The 22,500-nt window shown below is 46.5% G+C and overlaps 1 protein-coding gene across 5 annotated transcripts in view; it reads right to left on the bottom strand.

Moving 5' to 3' along the window:
• Positions 1-22,500, bottom strand: part of LOC115134985 (zinc finger MIZ domain-containing protein 1-like) — a 288,705-nt gene that overhangs the window by 29,375 nt on the left and 236,830 nt on the right. The window contains exon 1 of one of the 5 annotated variants that reach the window (XM_065023107.1): positions 7,224-7,610. The exons of the other annotated variants lie outside the window; for them this stretch is intronic. The gene's annotated coding sequence lies outside the window, so the exon portion shown is untranslated. Of the gene's footprint in view, positions 1-7,223; positions 7,611-22,500 lie in introns of those variants that run through there. 5 annotated transcript variants of the gene reach the window in all.

Here is a 22,500-nt window from a genome sequence, read left to right as displayed (position 1 = left end):
TAGTAGCAGCAGTATAGTAGTAGTAGTAGTAGTAGCAGCAGTATAGTAGTAGCAGGAGTAGTAGCAGCAATAGTATAGTAGTAGTAATAGCAGGGATTAAGTAATCTGCTAGTCTCTCTTTCTCTAACTCTCCCTAACGCTCCCTCCATAATGCTCTCCCTCCATAACGCTCTCCCTCCCTAACTCTCTCTCTCTCTCAGCTCTACAGTAATTAGTATTGGGAGTTTCCTTGTACATGAGGACTTGCCCTCTATCATTAGTTAATGGGAGCACAGCAGCCTGTTTCCCGGGTTACAATTCCTGCAGTTCACACAGGCTGGATGACTCAGATGTTTTAGCTAGTGGAGGTGAGACTGTCTTCAGGGAATCTCCTCTTCCACACTGAAAGGTACAGGCACGACAAAAGTATGTGGACACCCCTTCAAATGACTGGATTCTGCTATTTCAGCCACACCGTTGGTGACAAGTGCACACAGCCATGCAATCTCCACAGACAAACATTGGCAGTAGAATGACCTCAACATGGCACCGTCATAGGATACCACCTTTCCAATAAGTCAGTTCGTAAAATTTCTGCCCTGTTAGAGCTGTCCTGGTCAACTGTAAGTGCTGTTATTGTGAAGTGGATGGCTCAGCCACGAAGTAGTAGGCCTCACAAGCTCACAGAACGGGGCCGCCAACTGCTGAAGTGTGTAGAACATAACAATTGTATGTCCTTATTTGCAACACTCACTACTGAGTTCCAAACTGTCTCTGAAAGCAACGTCAGCACAAGAGCTGTTCGTCGGGAGATTTATGAAATGGGTTTCCATGGCCGAGTAGCTGCACACAAGCCTAAGATCACCATAGGCAATGCCAAGAGTCGGCTGGAGTGGTGTAAAGCTTGCCTTCTCTGGAGTGATGAATCACACTTCACCATCTGCCAGTATGACGGACTAGTCTGGGGATGCCCAGGAGAACGCTACCTGCCCAAATGCATAGCACCAGCTGTAAAGTTTGGTGGAGAAGGAATAATGGTCTGGGGCTGTTTTTCATGGTTCGGGCTAGGCCCCAGTGAAGGGAAATCTTAACACTACAGCATACAATTACATTCTTGATGATTCTGTGCTTCCAACTTTGTGGCAGCAGTTTGGGGAAGGTCCTTTCCTGTTTCAACATGACAACGCCCCTGTACACAAAGCCAGGTCGATACAGAAATGGTTTGTTGAGATCAGTGTGGAAGAACTTGACTGGCCTGAACAGAGCCCTGACCTCAACCCCACTGAACATCTTTGGGATGAATTGGAATGCAGACTGTGAGCCAGGCCTAATCGCCCAACATCAGTGCCTAACCTCACTAATGCTCTTGTGTCTGAATGGAAGCAAGTCCCCGCAGCAATCTTCCAACATCTAGTGGAAAGCCTTCCCAGAATAGTGAGTCTGATATAGCAGCAAAGGGGGGACCATTTCCATATTAATGCCCATGACTTTGGAATGAGATGTTCAACGAGCAGGTGTCCACAAGTAGTGTATCTTTCTCTGTTGTTGACACTGCGATATTGCAGCACTTCTACATAATAAACAGCAAGTTTAAAAGACCAGACCACACATTTCCACTGAACGTACAGTTTGGATGAATGTGGTAAGCAGTGACGTCACAGACTAGCCTAAAGGACTGTTTGACTGTGCAGCCCACATTACTCTGATACAGAAACACATGCAGACCAGCTCACACACATTACAGATCGAGGTAGTACACACTGTACACATATAAGAGACAGTACACGTCCTCAGAACATGAAAACCGCACATTGGACGCCTATACACATACAATGTGTGACACGAGACAAAAAATATATATTTCTATAAAATCATAAGGTCTATCTATACAAGCTCCAGACAGTATGCTGTGTTATGTGGGGAGAATAATGTATGCAAAATATGGAGAGAGGATATCAAATCCTCCTGAAATCAAAAGTGTGCACCTCAAATGGCACCCTATTCCCTAGATCATTCCCTAAATATAGGGAATAGGGTGCCATTTGGGATGCATTCAAAGTCATGCTTCTGCAAAACCGTAATGGAACCCATTTAGCAGCCAATGATATCCTTCCCAGCCAATGATCCCCCCCCTCCACTCCGCTAGCCTCTGCCCAACCAGAAGCACATCCAATGGGTTTATAATCTCTCTCCAAGACTCTTGAGGCAGATTCAATCAAAAGTGCACTGCTGGGGAAAAACCGGCTCAGGGTAAATAATCACATTATTTTATAAACGGTCTGTTTTTTATTTGTTTACTGAAACGCAACTGTTCAGGTTTTCTCACAGTGCGAGTTTGATTTGGCCTCTGTGGGCATACGGAACATTCAGATGGAGAGGTGGTGATGGAGGGATGAGCGTAATGACAAACGGTCAGATGCTGGTGCCAGAGAAGGATGGAGGGAGTGAGGGATGGAGGGAGGGAGGTTAACTACCTGAGTCACTTTGACATCTCCTGCAGGTGTTGGTTTCTGTAGGGTTCAAATTACACATTTTACTGGGGAGGGAGGGGTTAATCACGAACAAAACACAAAATGCAGCAGCAACAGTCAAGTTAAAGGTGCAGTCTGCAATTTATGTGTCTTGTCTCCCTGTGTATGTGCCCACAGCACCAAACCCACAAATAATTGAGGCTCAAAGAAAACACACACAAAACAAAAACTAAATTAGGCCCGCTTTGGCAAAAATCCTAGGCTCATGCCAATCCCTCGCAAAGATCCTTTCCTTCCGCCCCACAGGGTCAGTAGACTTCACATCTCCAGATCATAATATGCATTTTGCTGTGAATACCTGACCCCAAAAAGAGATGCAGAGAGGGAGAGTCATGGTAGATGATGCACTATGTAGAAAAATAAAAAGAACTCCCGCACAACAGGATTTATTGTGGTTGACTTCAATGCTCTTGAGAGGGCACAGAGATAGGATAAATCATACTAGTTTCCAGATTACAATGCAGCCTAGCGTAGTGTGCTCACGCACGCACGTTATAGCAGCAAAGGGGGTCCATTTCCATATTAATGCCCAAAAAATTACATTTCTCAATCACACACTTGCTCGCACGCACTCACACACACTTATACTGTAAGGATTCTTTTTTAAATATAGTATTTTTTTTTTTCAAACAATACAAAAATAAAACATACACATATACATACAAACACCAACATACTGACGCACAACAACTGGAGGTTTCAGTGGTTAGAACACATTACATGGATAGGATTTACACTATCCTGAGGCTAGTCCAAAATAGGATTTTCCTGTGTTTTATTTATACAATACCAGTTTATTAGGTACACACATTTAGTACCATGCGTTGCTCAACTGGTATCAAGGGACCTAACGTGTGCCAGACAGGATGTGTCCAAATCCAGACAACAGTACACCACCAACCTGTACCAGACAGGATGTGTCCAAATCCAGACAACAGCAACCACAATTAATTGGACCAGGCAATGTTTTTCCACTCCTCAGTTGTCCAGTGTTGGTGATCGCGTTTTCACTGGAGCCACTTCTTCTTGATTTTAGCTGATAGGTATGGACACTGTTGTCTGGACACCGTTGTCTGTTTGTGGCCCGCCTGTTAGCTTGCATGATTCTTGCCATTCTCCTTCGACCTCTCGTCAATGTTTTCGCCCATAGGACTGACGCTGACTGGGTGTTTTTTGTTTGTCTCACCATTCTCGGTAATCCCTAGGCACTCTCGTGTGTGGAAGGTCGAAAGGGGGGGGTTCTGAGATACTGGATCCCGCACGCCTGACACCGACAATCATACCACACTCAAAGTCGCTTAGGTCACTTGTTTTTCCAACTCTAACATCCAATCGAACAGTAACTGAATGCCTATATATATAGCAAGCCACGGCCACGCGATCCGTTTTCATGGTGTACCTAATAAACTGTGTATTTCCACACTATGATGTTGGAATAATACTGTTAAATTGTACAAATGACGAAAAGACCATCCTAAAATTGTTGCCTGTTTTGGTGGGTACCAGGCGGTAAATTAGTTGAAATAAGAAATAAGAATAAGAAAGAGAGTTCCAAATTCCTGTTTGACCCTCCCACTCAGACCAATCCTAGACCGTCCTAGCAAAATTCCTTTTTGCCCCTCCCACTCAGACCAATCCTAGACCGTCCTAGCAAAATTCCTTTTTGCCCCTCCCACTCAGACCAATCCTAGACCGTCCTAGCAAAATTCCTTTTTGCCCCTCCCACTCAGACCAATCCTAGACCGTCCTAGCAAAATTCTTGCTTGAGAAATTTCTCTTCGATAAGAAGCCAATTTAGTATTTTTTACCATTTTGATTAGAAACAATCACAGTAAGGTACTTATTCGTTACACAGAAAGGATTTTATATTGACATAAAACATCTGCATTGGGCCTTTAAGTCAGTGTCCTAGGCTTCTTACAGAAGAGGAAATGGCACACACACACACACACACACACACACACACACACAAAAAAAGCTCTGAGGCTACTGCCAGTGGTTTGAGCACATTAGATATTAAACAGGAAACAGACACGGTGCAGCTCAACAGATCAACAGTGTTCACTGGGAACTACACCCTGTCTGTCTTACTGAATCACCCACTGTCCTCCCAGTATACAACCTTACTGTCCTCCCAGTATACAACCTTACTGTCCTCCCAGTACACAACCTTACTGTCCTCCAAGTACACAACCTCACTGTCCTCCCAGTACACAACCTTACTGTCCTCCCAGTACACAACCTTACTGTCCTCCCAGTACACAACCTTACTGTCCTCCCAGTACACAATCTTACTAGTTGTGCAGCCACTGTCCTCTCAGTACTACACAATCTTACTGAACGGGTAGACAGTCTCTCTGATGCAGAGCTCAGGTCAGTGAGTCAAACTGTGGCCCAAGTGTGTGTGCGTGTGTGTGTGTCAAACTGTGGCCCAAGCAGGTCAAGCCCTTGTCAGCTGATGTCTAACGCCTGTCCTATGCAGTGCTGCTAGGCTCTAGTCACGCTCTCAGACATACAGTACCAGTCCAAAGTTTGGACACACCTACTCATTCAAGGGTTTTTCTTTATTTGTACTATTTTCTACATTGTAGAATAATAGTTAAGACATCACAACTATGAAATAACACATATGGAATCATGTAGTAACCAAAAAAGTGTTAAACAAATCAAAACATATTTTAGATTCTTGAAAGTAGCCACCCTTTGCCTTGATGACAGCTTTGCACAATCTAGGCACTCTCTCAACCAGCTTCACCTGGAATGCTTTTCCAAATGTCTTGAAGGAGTTCCCACATATGCTGAGCACTTGTTGGCCTCTTTTCCTTCACTCTGCTGTCCAACTCATCCCAAACCATCTTAATTTGGTTGAGATCGGGCGATTGTGGAGGCCAGGTCATCTGATGCAGCACTCCATCACTCTCCTTCTTGGTCAAATAGTCCTTACGCAGCCTGGAGGTGTGTTGGGTCATTGTCCTGTTGAAAAACAAATGATAGTCCCACTAAACGCAAATCAGATGGGATGGTGTATCGCTGCAGAATACTGTGGTAGCCATGCTGGTTAAGTGTGCCTTGAATTCTAAATAAATCATAGACAGTGTCACCAGCAAAGCACACCATCACACCTCCTCCCCCATGCTTCACGGTGGGAACCACACATGCGGAGATCATCCATTCATCTACTCTGCATCTCACAAAGACACGTCAGTTGGAGAAAAAAAAATCTCTAATTTGGACTCATCAGAGCAAAGGACAGATTTCTACCGGTCTAATGTCCATTGCTCGTGTTTCTTGGCCAAAGCAAGTCTCTTCTTCTTATTGGTGTCCTTTAGTAGTGGTTTCTTTGCAGCAATTCGACCATGAAGGCCTGATTCACGTAGTCTCCTCTGAACAGTTGATGTTGAGACGTGTCTATTACTTGAACTCTGTGAAGCATTTATTTCGGCTGCAATTTCTAAGGCAGTAACTCTGAAGAACATATCGTCCGCAGCACAGAGGCAACTCTGGGTCTTCCTGTGGTGGTCTTCATGAGAGCCAGTTTCATCATAGCGCTTGATGGTTTTTGCGACTGCACTTGAAGAAACTTCCAAAGTTCTTGACATTTTCCGTATTGACTGACCTTCATGTCTTAAAGTAATGATGGACTGTTGTTTATTTTTGCTTATTTGAGCTGTTCTTGTCATAATATGGACTTGGTCTTTTACCAAATAGGGCTATCTTCTGTATACTACCCCTACCATGTCACAACACGACTGAAGGCACACATGGTAATTGAAATGCATTCATGAAGCTGGTTGAGAGAATGTGAAGAGTGTGCAAAGCTGTCATCAAGGCAAAGGGTGGCTACTTTGAAGAATCTCAAACAAATCTATTTTATATTTAAACATGTTTGGTTACTACATGATTCCATATGTGTTATTTCATGTTTTTTTATTATTCTACAATGTAGAAAAAAGTAAAAAAATAAAGAAAAATCCTGGAATGAGTAGGTGTGTCTAAACTTTTGACTGGTACTGTATATATCCATCCACTAGAACAGAAAATGTACTACATTTCTCATAATCTTATATAATGAATCACACTCATTTTGTAGTGCTTTAGGATATTACACTGTTGCATTTAAATAGTGGAAACACACATTGATGAGTTTTAAAACGTGGAGAGAAGAAATTCTAATTCCAAAGTTCCCCCTCTAGGTGTGTCAATGAATCCATCAGGAGTGTCCATTCTAGTCAGACTAATTATATTCATGCTCTCAGACTCAAAACACTCATTATATCATGAGCAATAGCAGGGGACCCTACTTATATCAGACTGGGGTTGTCTAACACACAATCCCACATGCACACTGCAACCACAGACGTCACCGAAACATGCAAACATACAAATACCTTCTTCAAGCAGACAGCTCAACACAGATACAGTGCCCTCACGCTCCATTCATTCACTTTGGTTCAGTGCATCCCCTCAGCTGGTTATAAGCGGTTTTCAGACACACGTGGGTCTCGGAAGACGATAATTTCCCTCAATAGTGTGCAGAGAATTCTACTAAATGAAAAGTTGAAATGAGTCTGACACCTGGCATTTGACACACACTGAATTAGTTTTTTCTTTTTCTTTTCTTTCTTTTTTTCGCACACCTAAAATGCCTAATATTTATAACTCAAGTCAGAGTATTCACACACGCAGGCGCACACACACTGCTCTCAGACTTACCCAGAGTCAAGCAAAGTCTCAGTGTGTCTCATGTCATTTTCCTCATAGCACAGAGAGAGAGAGAAAGCTCTGATGTCAGAACAACACTAGACCAGTGGCAACGGTTCCACTTATTCCTCCCTTCTTTCATCTCTTTCCTCTGCCCTTACTTTCATCTTTCACTCTGTTGTTGATCTCTCTGTCTCACTCTCTCTCGTGCGCACGCGCACGCTTTCTCTCTCTCTGGTTCTCTCTCTATTTCCTGTCCAGTGTCGGCACAATGCTCGTCTATTATTCAGAAGCTGTCTCCCGGTCTCGTCGGCTCAGCCAATCAGAGAGATCGCTCAGTAATAATGGGTTACAGCCTCCAGCTGTACCTGCTATCAGCTCCAACTCACTCCACAGATGACAGGATGCAGTGAGAGAGGGAGAGGGGAAAGAGAGAGGGAGAGAGAGGGGGGGGGAAAGAGAGCGAGACACAGAGGGGAAAGAGAGAGAGAGAGAGAGAGAGAGGGGAAAGAGGGAGAGAGAGAGAGAGGGAGGGAGAGAGAGAGAGGGAAAGAGAGAGGGAGAGAGAGAGCGAGAGGGGGAAGAGAGAGGGAGAGAGAGAGAGGGGAAAGAGAGAGCGAGAGGGGAAAGAGAGAGCGAGAGGAGAGAGAGAGAGAGAGGGAGAGGGGAAAGAGAGAGGGAGAGAGAGGGGAAAGAGAGAGGGAGAGAGAGAGAGGGAGAAAGAGAGAGAGAGAGAGAGGGAGAAAGAGAGAGAGGAATGAAAGAGAGGGAGAGGGGAAAGAGAGAGAGAGATACAACTCCTCCTCACCTATGTTGTGTGGTGCTGTTATTGATGCCTCCTGTTTTTATTCGCTAGTGATCATTGCACTGCCCCCTGAAGCTCCCATCACACACACAAACAGGCACGTAATATAAGTATAGACACACACACTCTCTGTCACACACACACACACACACACACACACACACACACACACACCCTAGAGGGGGAAGGAGAAGAAAATGCAGCCGGCTCACATTACTGACTTGCAGAAGTGGGTGGGGCACAACATGCTAGACAGACTGTTACCTGGCCAAAGGCCACCACATCAGAGACAGAGAGAAAGAAAGAGAGAGAGGGGAGAGAGAGAGGGGGGGAGAGAGATAGAGAGAAAGATAGAGAGAGAAAGAGGGAGGGAGGGAGAAAAAGAGAGAGGGGGGGAGGAGAGAGAGAGGGGAGAGAGAGGGGGGGGGAGAGAGAGAGAGAGAGAGAGAGAGAGAGGCAAGCAGGCCTACAGAGCACCATCATTGACACACGGAGGTCTGATGCAGCATTTCACTGTAAAGTACTGTGTGAAAAGTGCAAGTTCTGCACTGAAGGTGTAAACGATGTGATATCACCTCTTTGCACGTTTCCTCCACAAAAGAGAGACCAACCAGGTCCGCACTGTTCCACAGGAGTTCAGCTAAATTACTTTTTACCAATGAATCACCTAATGTTCAAAATTATAACATCATAATCACATTAAATAAGTATTTTCCTCCGTACACATCTGTTTCAGGGGTTTTACTAGTTTGAAAAGTTAACGGTACTTTTATGTTGCAAAGAGATTTCATCATCAACATCTAAGGAGGCAAAGCTTAGTGTCAGAGGAGACCTCTTACAGACCCACATGTACACTATATATAGTTGTATAGCAGCATCTGGTTAATAATGCAGTGGCAGGAATGCTCTCCCCCACATCTCTCTCTCTCCCCCACCTCTCTCACTCTCCCCCACCTCTCTCACCCTCTTCCCCACCTCTCTCCCCCACCTCTCTCTTTCTCTCTCCCCCACCTCTCTCTCTCTCTCCCCCACCTCTCTCACTCTCTCCCCCACCTCTCTCACTCTCTCCCCACCTCTCTCACTCTCTCCCCCACCTCTCTCACTCTCTCCCCCCACCTCTCTCCCTCACCTCTCTCCCTCACATCTCTCTCTCCCCCACATCTCTCTCTCCCTCCTCTCCCCCACCTCTCTCCCTCACCTCTCTCTCCCCCACCTCTCACTCTCTCCCACACCTCTCACTCTCTCCCCCACCTCTCACTCTCTCCCCCACCTCTCTCACTCTCCCCCACCTCTCTCACTCTCCCCCACCTCTCTGTCTCTCCCCCACCTCTCTCACCCTCTCCCCCACCTCTCTCTCTCCCCTCATCTCCACTCTCTCCCCCCCACCTCTCTCTCTCTCCCCCCACCTCTCTCACCTCTCCCCCACCTCTCTCTCTCTCTCTCTCCCCCCCCTCTCTCTCTCTCTCTCCCCCATCTCTCTCACTCTCCCCCACCTCTCACTCTCCCCCACCTCTCTCTCTCCCCCACCTCTCTGTCTCTCCCCCACCTCTCTCTCTCCCCCACCTCTCTCTCTCCCCCCCACATCTCTTACTCTCTCCCCCACCTCTCTCACCCTCTCCCCCACCTCTCTCTCCCCACCTCTGTCACTCTCTCCCCCACCTCTCTCCCCCACCTCTCTCACTCCCTCTCTCCCCCACCTCTCCCTCTCTCTCTCTCTCTCTCTCTCCCCCCACCTCTCTCTCTCTCCCCCACATCTTTCTCTCTCCCCCACATCTCTCTCTCTCCCCCACCTCTCAATCTCCCCCACCTCTCTCTCTCTCTGGCTCAGCAGTAATTAAATAGTCTAGAAGGTTGATTGGGTCAGTAACAAAGGAGACACTACCAGTTTGCCTTACACAGCTACAGGGAAAAGATAACTTACAGAGTGGGGGGTTAGAGAAAGGGTGAGTGTCTGAAAGACAGAGCTAAAGAGGGCGAGAGGATGAGAGAGAGAGAGGAAGAGAGAGATAGAGAGAGTGTGTCTCTGTACGTACATGAGCATGTGTCTACATACACTACCTGACCAAAAGTATGTGGACAACTGCCCGTTGAACATCTCATTCCAGAATCATTGGCATTAATATGGAGTTGGTCCCCCTTTGCTGCTATAACAGACTCACTCTTCTGGGAAGGCTTTCCACTAGATGTTTGAACATTGCTGCAGGGACTTGCTTCCATTCAGCCACAAGAGCATTAGGTCGGGCACTGATGTTGGGCTATTAGAACTGGCTCAAAGTCTGCGTTCCAATTCATCCCAAAGGTGTTCGCTGGGGTTGAGGTCAGTTCGTCCACACTGATCTCGACAAAGCATTTCTGTATGGACGTCACTTTGTGTACAGGGGCATTGTCATGCTGAAACAGGAAGGGGCCTTCCCCAAAATGTTTCCACAAAGTTGGAAGGAACAGAATGTCATTCTAGAATGTCATCGTATGCTGTAGTGTCCCGAACCATGAAAAACAGCTCCAGACCATTATTCCTCCTCCGCCAAACGTTACAGTTAGCACTATGCATTGGGGAAGGTAGCGTTCTCCTGGAATCCACAAAACCCAGATTCGTCCGTCATACTGCCAGATGGTGAAGTGTGATTCATCACTCTAGAGAACGTGTTTCCACCACTAAAGAGTCCAATGGAGGAAAGCTTAACATCACTCCAGGCGATGCTTGGCATTGCGCATGGTGATCTTAGGCTTGTGTGCGGCGGCTCGGCCATGGAAACCCATTTCATGAAGCTCCCAACGAACAGTTCTTGTGCTGACGTTACTTCCAGAGGCAGTTTGGAACTCGGTAGTGAGTATTGTAACGAGGACAGACGATTTTTATGTGCGATTTTATACACCTGTCAGTAACGGGTCTGGCTGAAATAGCTAAATCCACTAATTTGAAGGGGTGTCCACATACCTTTGAATATATAGTGTATTTTTGTGCGTTAACACAGAATGTGTGTTGTGTGTGAGTTACTGCCTGCCTCACACTGGACGTGATCTGCCACTGATGACAGGCTGGATTGGTTGCTTTCCCTGACGTGCGACAGCAGATTGCCCAGTGAACATGCTATGTTGATTTACTCAGTGCTGTCAGCATTCCACAGCCCTGCCTGGCCTGCCTAACATTCTTTACGTCTGAGACCAGAGAGGGGGACGTCAGTGAAGGGACTCTCCCAACTAACACAGAACCCTGGCCAACTCTCTCTCTGTCCCGTTCCAACTTCCTAACACTCTTCTCCCTTTCCACTCCAAACCAGCTAAATCTCTCTCCCTTTCCCCCTATTTCACAACCAAGTTCATGTACACTCTCGCTCTACCTCTCTAGGAGAAATACACCCTCACCCTCTCCCATCCACTTAAAACCAATACAGCCTGGACAACAGTCTCTCCCTTGTCCCAAGTCATATATTTTCCCAACCCTCTATTTCACTAGTGTGTCAGTGGTTCAGTGCTGACACAAAACTGAGAGAAATCAAACCCCGATATGGCAGCCAGCGTAGAGACGACGGTGATATATTTGTGACAAGCAATAGAGAGAGAAACCGGAGGAGAGCTCTGCTCTCTCTCACTTCAGTGCTTTATACAGTCACTCAGCTGTATGTGTAGATATATCTCTGAGTAGTGTCACATTTGTTAGAGGGTAAAAGAAAGTAGCAATATGTAGCACTGCTGTTCTTTGCTAACTTGGCTGCAGATTGCAAACTCAAGCTACTGTATGCAGGAACTGAAACTTTGGCTGCACACTTGTCTTTGTCATGCAGTCTCCTGATCTCTCCATATAATCTACTACTTCCCCAAAACCCATGAGACAGTTTGTTGTGGTAGCGATGTGAATAAGGGCATGTAGTCGATTCAAATTCAATCCCTGAATGAGTGATATCAATCAAATACTACTCTCTTGCAAAACAGTGTTGTCAATATCAATAACTTTGTATTATTTGTATGGTTTTCTTTATTTAATTTAAGGGGAATAATAAGAAACAAGATCCTGCATCTTTTTATGACCTTTAGTAACCTCTACCAACAATCACACAACTGTTGACATTCTGCTGTACTGTAATAGGCTAGTAGTCACCAGCCTACATGTTATGCCAAGACTTGTTGAAAGAAGTCAGACATAAAGCATTTTAAAAAACACAATCCTCCTCGGTCACACCTTGAAATGAACCCAAGAACAACTCCAAACTCGCCCCTCTCAGGAATTCAGAAAAGTAGCTTTCTGAAATGTTTCTACACCCAAATCTGTAAGCAGTGAGGATTACGAGCGAGAAGGTGAGAATGTCTGTGGGGGCTGTCATTTTGAGGGACACTGTTGTGTTTATTGAATGTCACAGAGACTGCTTCAGGGAAAGGTGGACCAAATATAAGAGGTGAAAGATTGACTGACTGCTGCCACCAGATAGGAACCAATAACCAGTTTGGTAACCCTAAATATCCACTGGTCAACACTGTACAAAACCTAGATGATGCTCTGTGCCTTCGGTCTATCCACTTCCCCTTGTAGGCCCGTCTGAGGGAAACTATAGCTAGCTAGCAAATGAGTCAGTCAGATGTGAGGAATGGGATTAGGGTTAGCTCTGGTCTTTGTACTTCCGGGTTGGAGCGAGCGGTCGCATCTGCACTCGGTCCGCAGGTAGTATTACATTTCATTACATTTCATTATAGTACAACGGTTTGATTTGTCTAATCTTAGCAATTTCTTCTTAGCTAGCTACATAGCCGTCTTTGTATCATAGATAATTGAGTAATTATCGTATTTCGTCGTCCTAACGCAGTCTACACTGCCCTGCAGCTAGCCAGCTAGCTAACGTCCACCGTTAGCTAGTCCACCGTCTACCGATTAGCAACGGTTTGATTTGTCTAATCTTAGCAATTTCTTCTTAGCTAGCTACATAGCCTTTGTATCATAGATAATTGCGTAATTATCGTATTTCGTCGTCCTAACGCAGTCTACACTGCCCTGCAGCTAGCCAGCTAGCTAACGTCCACCGTTAGCTAGTCCACCGTCTACCGATTAGCAGCACAACTATTACACTCAACTGAACGACTTGATTAGTGTAGTGTTAGCTAGCTACATAGTTGTCTTTGCTGTCTTCGTATCCAAGATAATTGTGTAGTTTAGAGTGTGTAGTTTTAGAGTGATTATCTTAATTTACCGAGGTTAGCTAGCCAGCTATTTGTCGTCCTTAATGTAGGAGACACTGCTAGCTAGCCAACAGCTAGCCAACGTCTACCGAACAGAACTTCCGCACTCAACAATCCGGTCGCATTTCGCTTCGCTCCACAGGTAGTATCACATTTTTCATTTCATTTCATTACAGTACAACGGCTTGATTTGTTTGATCGTAGCTAGCTACATAGCTAGCTACATAGCCGTCTTTGTATCAAAGATAATTGTGTAGTCTTGAGCGATTTCCTAGGTTAGCTAGCCAGCTATTGTCGTTTTTAACGCAACGTAACGTAATCAACACTGCTAGCTAGCCAGCTAGCCCCGAATAGCAGCACAGTAGCACAGTAGAAACTATTACACTCAACGGAACGACTTGATTAGTGTAGTGTCAACAACGCAGACACTGCCAGCTAGCCTACATAGTCAACAACGCAGCCTCTGCCAGCTAGCCTACTTCAGCAGTACTGTATCATTTTAATCATTTTAGTCAATAAGATTCTTGCTACGTAAGCTTAACTTTCTGAACACTCGAGACGTGTAGTCCACTTGTCATTCCAATCTCCTTTGCATTAGCGTAGCCTCTTGTGTAGCCTGTCAACTATGTGTCTGTCTATCCCTGTTCTCTCCTCTCTGCACAGACCATACAAGCGCTCCACACCGCGTGGCGCGGCCACCTAATCTGGTGGTCCCAGCGCGCCGACCCACGTGGAGTTCAGGTCTCCGGTAGCCTCTGGAACTGCCGATCTGCGGCCAACAAGGCAGAGTTCATCTCAGCCTATGCCTCCCTCCAGTCCCTCGACTTCTTGGCACTGACGGAAACATGGATCACCACAGACAACACTGCTACTCCTACTGCTCTCTCTTCGTCTGCCCACGTGTTCTCGCACACCCGAGAGCTTCTGGTCAGCGGGGTGGTGGCACCGGGATCCTCATCTCTCCCAAGTGGTCATTCTCTCTTTCTCCCCTTACCCATCTGTCTATCGCCTCCTTTGAATTCCATGCTGTCACAGTTACCAGCCCTTTCAAGCTTAACATCCTTATCATTTATCGCCTCCAGGTTCCCTCGGAGAGTTCATCAATGAGCTTGATGCCTTGATAAGCTCCTTTCCTGAGGACGGCTCACCTCTCACAGTTCTGGGCGACTTTAACCTCCCCACGTCTACCTTTGACTCATTCCTCTCTGCCTCCTTCTTTCCACTCCTCTCCTCTTTTGACCTCACCCTCTCACCTTCCCCCCTACTCACAAGGCAGGAAATACGCTCGACCTCATCTTTACTAGATGCTGTTCTTCCACTAACCTCATTGCAACTCCCCTCAAGTCTCCGACCACTACCTTGTATCCTTTTCCCTCTCGCTCTCATCCAACACTTCCCACACTGCCCCTACTCGGATGGTATCGCGCCGTCCCAACCTTCGCTCCCTCTCCCCCGCTACTCTCTCCTCTTCCATCCTATCATCTCTTCCCTCTGCTCAAACCTTCTCCAACCTATCTCCTGATTCTGCCTCCTCAACCCTCCTCTCCTCCCTTTCTGCATCCTTTGACTCTCTATGTCCCCTATCCTCCAGGCCGGCTCGGTCCTCCCCTCCCGCTCCGTGGCTCGTCGACTCATTGCGAGCTCACAGAACAGGGCTCCGGGCAGCCGAGCGGAAATGGAGGAAAACTCGCCTCCCTGCGGACCTGACATCCTCCCTCCTCTCTACATTTTCCTCTTCTCTCTCTGCTGCTAAAGCCACTTTCTACCACTCTAAATTCCAAGCATCTGCCTCTAACCCTAGGAAGCTCTTTGCAACCTTCTCCTCCCTCCTGAATCCTCCTCCCCCTCCCCCCCTCCTCCCTCTCTGCAGATGACTTCGTCAACCATTTTGAAAAGAAGGTCGACGACATCCGATCCTCGTTTGCTAAGTCAAACGACACCGCTGGTTCTGCTCACACTGCCCTACCCTGTGCTCTGACCTCTTTCTCCCCTCTCTCCAGATGAAATCTCGCGTCTTGTGACGGCCGGCCGCCCAACAACCTGCCCGCTTGAGCCTATCCCCTCCTCTTCTCCAGACCATTTCCGGAGACCTTCTCCCTTACCTCACCTCGCTCATCAACTCATCCCTGACCGCTGGCTACGTCCCTTCCGTCTTCAAGAGAGCGAGAGTTGCACCCCTTCTGAAAAAACCTACACTCGATCCCTCCGATGTCAACAACTACAGACCAGTATCCCTTCTTTCTTTTCTCTCCAAAACTCTTGAACGTGCCGTCCTTGGCCAGCTCTCCCGCTATCTCTCTCAGAATGACCTTCTTGATCCAAATCAGTCAGGTTTCAAGACTAGTCATTCAACTGAGACTGCTCTTCTCTGTATCACGGAGGCGCTCCGCACTGCTAAAGCTAACTCTCTCTCCTCTGCTCTCATCCTTCTAGACCTATCGGCTGCCTTCGATACTGTGAACCATCAGATCCTCCTCTCCACCCTCTCCGAGTTGGGCATCTCCGGCGCGGCCCACGCTTGGATTGCGTCCTACCTGACAGGTCGCTCCTACCAGGTGGCGTGGCGAGAATCCGTCTCCACACCACGTGCTCTCACCACTGGTGTCCCCCAGGGCTCTGTTCTAGGCCCTCTCCTATTCTCGCTATACATCAAGTCACTTGGCTCTGTCATAACCTCACATGGTCTCTCCTATCATTGCTATGCAGACGACACACAATTAATCTTCTCCTTTCCCCCTTCTGATGACCAGGTGGCGAATCGCATCTCTGCATGTCTGGCAGACATATCAGTGTGGATGACGGATCACCACCTCAAGCTGAACCTCGGCAAGACGGAGCTGCTCTTCCTCCCGGGAAGGACTGCCCGTTCCATGATCTCGCCATCACGGTTGACAACTCCATTGTGTCCTCCTCCCAGAGCGCTAAGAACCTTGGCGTGATCCTGGACAACACCCTGTCGTTCTCAACTAACATCAAGGCGGTGGCCCCGTTCCTGTAGGTTCATGCTCTACAACATCCGCAGAGTACGACCCTGCCTCACACAGGAAGCGGCGCAGGTCCTAATCCAGGCACTTGTCATCTCCCGTCTGGATTACTGCAACTCGCTGTTGGCTGGGCTCCCTGCCTGTGCCATTAAACCCCTACAACTCATCCAGAACGCCACAGCCCGTCTGGTGTTCAACCTTCCCAAGTTCTCTCACGTCACCCCGCTCCGCTCTCTCCACTGGCTTCCAGTTGAAGCTCGCATCCGCTACAAGACCATGGTGCTTGCCTACGGAGCTGTGAGGGGAACGGCACCTCAGTACCTCCAGGCTCTTATCAGGCCCTACACCCAAACAAGGGCACTGCGTTCATCCACCTCTGGCCTGCTCGCCACCCTACCACTGAGGAAGTACAGTTCCCGCTCAGCCCAGTCAAAACTGTTCGCTGCTCTGGCCCCCCAATGGTGGAACAAACTCCCTCACAACGCCAGGACAGCGGAGTCAATCACCACCTTCCGGAGACACCTGAAACCCCACCTCTTTAAGGAATACCTAGGATAGGATAAAGTAATCCCTCTCACCCCCTTAAAAGATTTAGATGCACTACTGTTCCACTGGATGTCATAAGGTGAATGCACCAATTTGTAAGTCGCTCTGGATAAGAGCGTCTGCTAAATGACTTAAATGTATGTAATGTTTGTAACAATTATCAGAGACGTTGCTAAACGCACCCTAAACAGTCTGCAGGTAATCCACAGCAATGACTAAAGGCTAGCCACAGCTAGGTAATCCACAGCAATGACTAAAGGCTAGCTACAGCAAGGTAATCCACAGCAATGACTAAAGGCTAGCTACAGCTAGGTAATCCACAGCAATGACTAAAGGCTAGCTACAGCTAGGTAATCCACAGCAATGACTAAAGGCTAGCTACAGCTAGGTAATCCACAGCAATGACTAAAGGCTAGCTACAGCTAGGTAATCCACAGCAACTAAAGACTAAGATAGGCTAGCTACAGATCGGTAATCTACAGCAATGACTAAAGGCTAGCTACAGCTAGGTAATCCACAGCAATGACTAAAGGCTAGCTACAGGTAATCTGACTAAAGGTAAATCCACAGCAATGACTAAAGGCTAGCTACAGCTAGGTAATCCACAGCAATGACTAAAGGCTAGCTAGGTAATCAGATGACTAAAGGCTAGCTACAGCTAGGCAATGACTAAGGCTAGCTAATAATCCACAGCAATGACTAAAGGCTAGCTACAGCTAGGTAATCCACAGCAATGACTAAAGGCTAGCTACAGCTAGGTAATCCACAGCTAAAGGCTAGCTACAGCTAATCCACAGCAATGACTAAAGGCTAGCTACAGATAGGTAATCCACAGCAATGACTAAAGGCTAGCTAATCAGACTAAAGGTAATCCACACCAATGACTAAAGGCTAGCTACAGATAGGTAATCCACAGCAATGACTAAAGGCTAGCTACAGCTAGGTAATCTACAATGGTACAATGACTAAAGGCTAGCTACAGCTAGGTAATCCACAGCAATGACTAAAGGCTAGCTACAGCTAGGTAATCCACAGCAATGACTAAAGGCTAGCTACAGCTAGGTAATCCACAGCAATGACTAAAGGCTAGCTACAGCTAGGTAATCCACAGCAATGACTAAAGGCTAGCTACAGCTAGGTAATCCACAGCAATGACTAAAGGCTAGCTACAGCTAGGTAATCCACAGCAATGACTAAAGGCTAGCTACAGCTAGGTAATCCACAGCAATGACTAAAGGCTAGGCTAGCTAAAGGCAGCTAGGTAATCCACAGCAATGACTAAAGGCTAGCTACAGATAGGTAATCCACAGCAATGACTAAAGGCTAGCTACAGCTAGGTAATCCACTACAGCTAGGTAATCAATGACTAAAGGCTAGCTACAGCTAGGTAATCCACAGCAATGACTAAAGGCTAGCTACAGATAGGTAATCCACAGCAATGACTAAAGGCTAGCTACAGCTAGGTAATCCACAGCAATGACTAAAGGCTAGCTACAGCTAGGTAATCCACAGCAATGACTAAAGGCTAGCTACAGCTAGGTAATCCACAGCAATGACTAAAGGCTAGCTACAGCTAGGTAATAGCTACAGATAGGTAATCCACAGCAATGACTAAAGGCTAGCTACAGCTAGGTAATCCACAGCAATGACTAAAGGCTAGCTACAGCTAGGTAATCCACACCAATGACTAAAGGCTAGCTACAGCTAGGTAATCCACAGCAATGACTAAAGGCTAGCTACAGCTAGGTAATCCACAGCAATGACTAAAGGCTAGCTACAGATAGGTAATCCACAGCAATGACTAAAGGCTAGCTACAGATAGGTAATCCACAGCAATGACTAAAGGCTAGCTACAGATAGGTAATCCACAGCAATGACTAAAGGCTAGCTACAGATAGGTAATCCACAGCAATGACTAAAGGCTAGCTACAGCTAGGTAATCCACAGCAATGACTAAAGGCTAGCTACAGCTAGGTAATCCACAGCAATGACTGACTAAATCCACAGCAATGACTAGCTACAGCTAGGTAATCCACAGCAATGACTAAAGGCTAGCTACAGCTAGGTAATCCACAGCAATGACTAAAGGCTAGCTACAGATAGGTATCCACAGCAATGACTAAAGGCTAGCTACAGCTAGGTAATCCACAGCAATGACTAAAGGCTAGCTACAGCTAGGTAATCCACACCAATGACTAAAGGTAATCCACATCAATGACTAAAGATAGGTAATCCACAGCAATGACTAAAGGCTAGCTACAGCTAGGTAATCCACAGCAATGACTAAAGGCTCCAGACTAAAGGCTAGCTACAGCAGGTAATCCACAGCAATGACTAAAGGCTAGCTACAGATAGGTATCATAATCCACAGCAATGACTAAAGGCTAGCTACAGATAGGTAATCCACAGCAATGACTAAAGGCTAAAGCTACAGCTAGGTAATCCACAGCAATGACTAAAGGCTAGCTACAGCTAGGTAATCCACAGCAATGACTAAAGGCTAGCTACAGCTAGGTAATCCACAGCAATGACTAAAGGCTAGCTACAGATAGGTAATCCACAGCAATGACTAAAGGCTAGCTACAGCTAGGTAATCCACAGCAATGACTAAAGGCTAGCTACAGCTAGGTAATCCACAGCAATGACTAAAGGCTAGCTACAGATAGGTAATCCACAGAGCTACAGGTAATCCACAGCAATGACTAAAGGCTAGCTACAGCTAGGTAATCCACAGCAATGACTAAAGGCTAGCTACAGCTAGGTAATCCACAGCAATGACTAAAGGCTAGCTACAGATAGGTAATCCACAGCAATGACTAAAGGCTAGCTACAGCTAGGTAATCCACAGCAATGACTAAAGGCTAGCTACAGCTAGGTAATCCACAGCAATGACTAAAGGCTAGCTACAGCTAGGTAATCCACAGCAATGACTAAAGGCTAGCTACAGCTAGGTAATCCACAGCAATGACTAAAGGCTAGCTACAGATAGGTAATCCACAGCAATGACTAAAGGCTAGCTACAGATAGGTAATCCACAGCAATGACTAAAGGCTAGCTACAGATAGGTAATCTACAGCAATGACTAAAGGCTAGCTACAGATAGGTAATCCACAGCAATGACTAAAGGCTAGCTACAGCTAGGTAATCCACAGCAATGACTAAAGGCTAGCTACAGCTAGGTAATCCACAGCAATGACTAAAGGCTAGCTACAGCTAGGTAATCCACAGCAATGACTAAAGGCTAGCTACAGCTAGGTAATCCACAATGACAATGACTAAAGGCTAGCTACAGCTAGGTAATCCACAGCAATGACTAAAGGCTAGCTACAGCTAGGTAATCCACAGCAATGACTAAAGGCTAGCTACAGCTAGGTAATCCACAGCAATGACTAAAGGCTAGCTACAGATAGGTAATCCACAGCAATGACTAAAGGCTAGCTACAGATAGGTATCCACAGCAATGACTAAAGGCTAGCTACAGCTAGGTAATCCACAGCAATGACTAAAGGCTAGCTACAGCTAGGTAATCCACATCAATGACTAAAGGCTAGCTACAGCTAGGTAATCCACATCAATGACTAAAGGCTAGCTACAGCTAGGTAATCCACAGCAATGACTAAAGGCTAGCTACAGCTAGGTAATCCACAGCAATGACTAAAGGCTAGCTACAGCTAGGTAATCCACAGCAATGACTAAAGGCTAGGCTAGCTGACAGATAGGTATCCACAGCAATGACTAAAGCTAGGCTCCAGCAATGACAGCTAGCTACAGTAAATCCACACAATGCAATGACTAAAACAGCAATGGCTAGCTACAGCTAGGTAATCCACAGCAATGACTAAAGGCTAGCTTCAGCTAGGTAATCCACAGCAATGACTAAAGGCTAGCTACAGCTAGGTAATCCACAGCAATGACTAAAGGCTAGCTACAGATAGGTAATCCACAGCAATGACTAAAGGCTAGCTACAGATAGGTAATCCACAGCAATGGCTAAAGGCTAGCTACTGATAGGTAATCTACAGCAATGACTAAAGGCTAGCTACAGATAGGTAATCCACATCAATGACTAAAGGCTAGCTACAGATAGGTAATCCACAGCAATGACTAAAGGCTAGCTACAGCTAGGTAATCCACAGCAATGACTAAAGGCTAGCTACAGCTAGGTAATCCACAGCAATGACTAAAGGCTAGCTACAGATAGGTAATCCACAGCAATGACTAAAGGCTAGCTACAGATAGGTAATCCACAGCAATGACTAATCCACAACTGATAGGTAATCTAAGGCTAGCTACAGCTAGGTAATCCACACCAATGACTAAAGGCTAGCTACAGCTAGGTAATCCACAGCAATGACTAAAGGCTAGCTACAGCTAGGTAATCCACAGCAATGACTAAAGGCTAGCTACAGCTAGGTAATCCACAGCAATTACTAAAGGCTAGCTACAGCTAGGTAATCCACAGCAATGACTAAAGGCTAGCTACAGCTAGGTAATCCACAGCAATGACTAAAGGCTAGCTACAGCTAGGTAATCCACAGCAATGACTAAAGGCTAGCTACAGATAGGTAATCCACAGCAATGACTAAAGGCTAGCTACAGATAGGTAATCCACACCAATGACTAAAGGCTAGCTACAGCTAGGTAATCCACAGCAATGACTAAAGGCTAGCTACAGCTAGGTAATCCACGGTACAGCAACTGCTAGAGGCTAACAGCTAATGGCTAACTGCAGATAATGATGCTGTCATAGCACCAGCTAGTGGTTAACTGTAGGAGGATCTTGCATTTCAGACTGCTAGCTAGTTTTTTCTAGGTGGGCTACGATAAGGCAATCTCACACTGAAAGCAATTTAAATCGCAATACAAATCTCTGCTGAAGCGTATTGCATGGTAAAACATGCAGACCCCTAGGTTTCCTGCAGCATAATACAGCCATTACAAAGAGGTAAAGTTAACATTTGTAAAATGTTAAATATCTGGCATTTGCATTAATACTTGACCTATAAGTGTGCAGACAATTTATTTGAACATCTCTTCTGTAATAACCGTCCTGTCATTGATCAGCCTACAGAGTGGAGCTGGAGGATGGAGAACCAGGATGGCCCTCCCCTCCCCAGAGACGGCCAGAGTTGATCCAAGACTCTTGCTCTCTGTCTGGGCTCTCATGTGTCAGATGTGGGGCCCTATATTGCCAGCCTGGCTGTCAGGGGATTGTGCTGGGGCTGCACTTAATGCGGGCGGAGACACACACATACAGGTCGGGCTGGTGCATCCTCTCTTCCAGCCTCACATAGTCGCCTTAAGAGTGTCTGTGGGTTTTTACTGCGTCTGTTTCCCTCTTGTCTGGTTCCTCAGACAGACGTCCTTGCGTCCCGAGGTAAGATGGATGCTGGCTGGCTGAGTGGGACCAGTCTGAGTCCCATCTGCCTCCATCCACACACTCCCTCTCTCCCATGTATAATTCTCATCAGTATATTTCCCATTTGTCTCCATCAGTTCTAAGCTTTCCTTCCTCTGAAACCCATTCTCAGTCTGCGTCCCAAATGGCACCATCTTCCCTTAGTCCAGTTCTTTTGACCTGGGCCATAGGGAATAGGGTGCCATTTGGGACACATCAGGTCAAGGCCAGACTCTCTTTATTAGATCAGAAGGCTTGGAGATGATTCTAACTATAGACCACACAGTCCAACCTGAGCCCAGGACGACAATCACATTTGACCATCAATACAGATACAGGGGAAGGAACAGGCCTGTCCATATAAACTAACGTCTGTCTGTCTGTCTG

This window comes from Oncorhynchus nerka, linkage group LG10 (genome assembly GCF_034236695.1).
Source record: "Oncorhynchus nerka isolate Pitt River linkage group LG10, Oner_Uvic_2.0, whole genome shotgun sequence".
Lineage (NCBI taxonomy): Eukaryota > Metazoa > Chordata > Actinopteri > Salmoniformes > Salmonidae > Oncorhynchus > Oncorhynchus nerka.
This window is presented reverse-complemented; position numbering and strand designations above follow the sequence as displayed.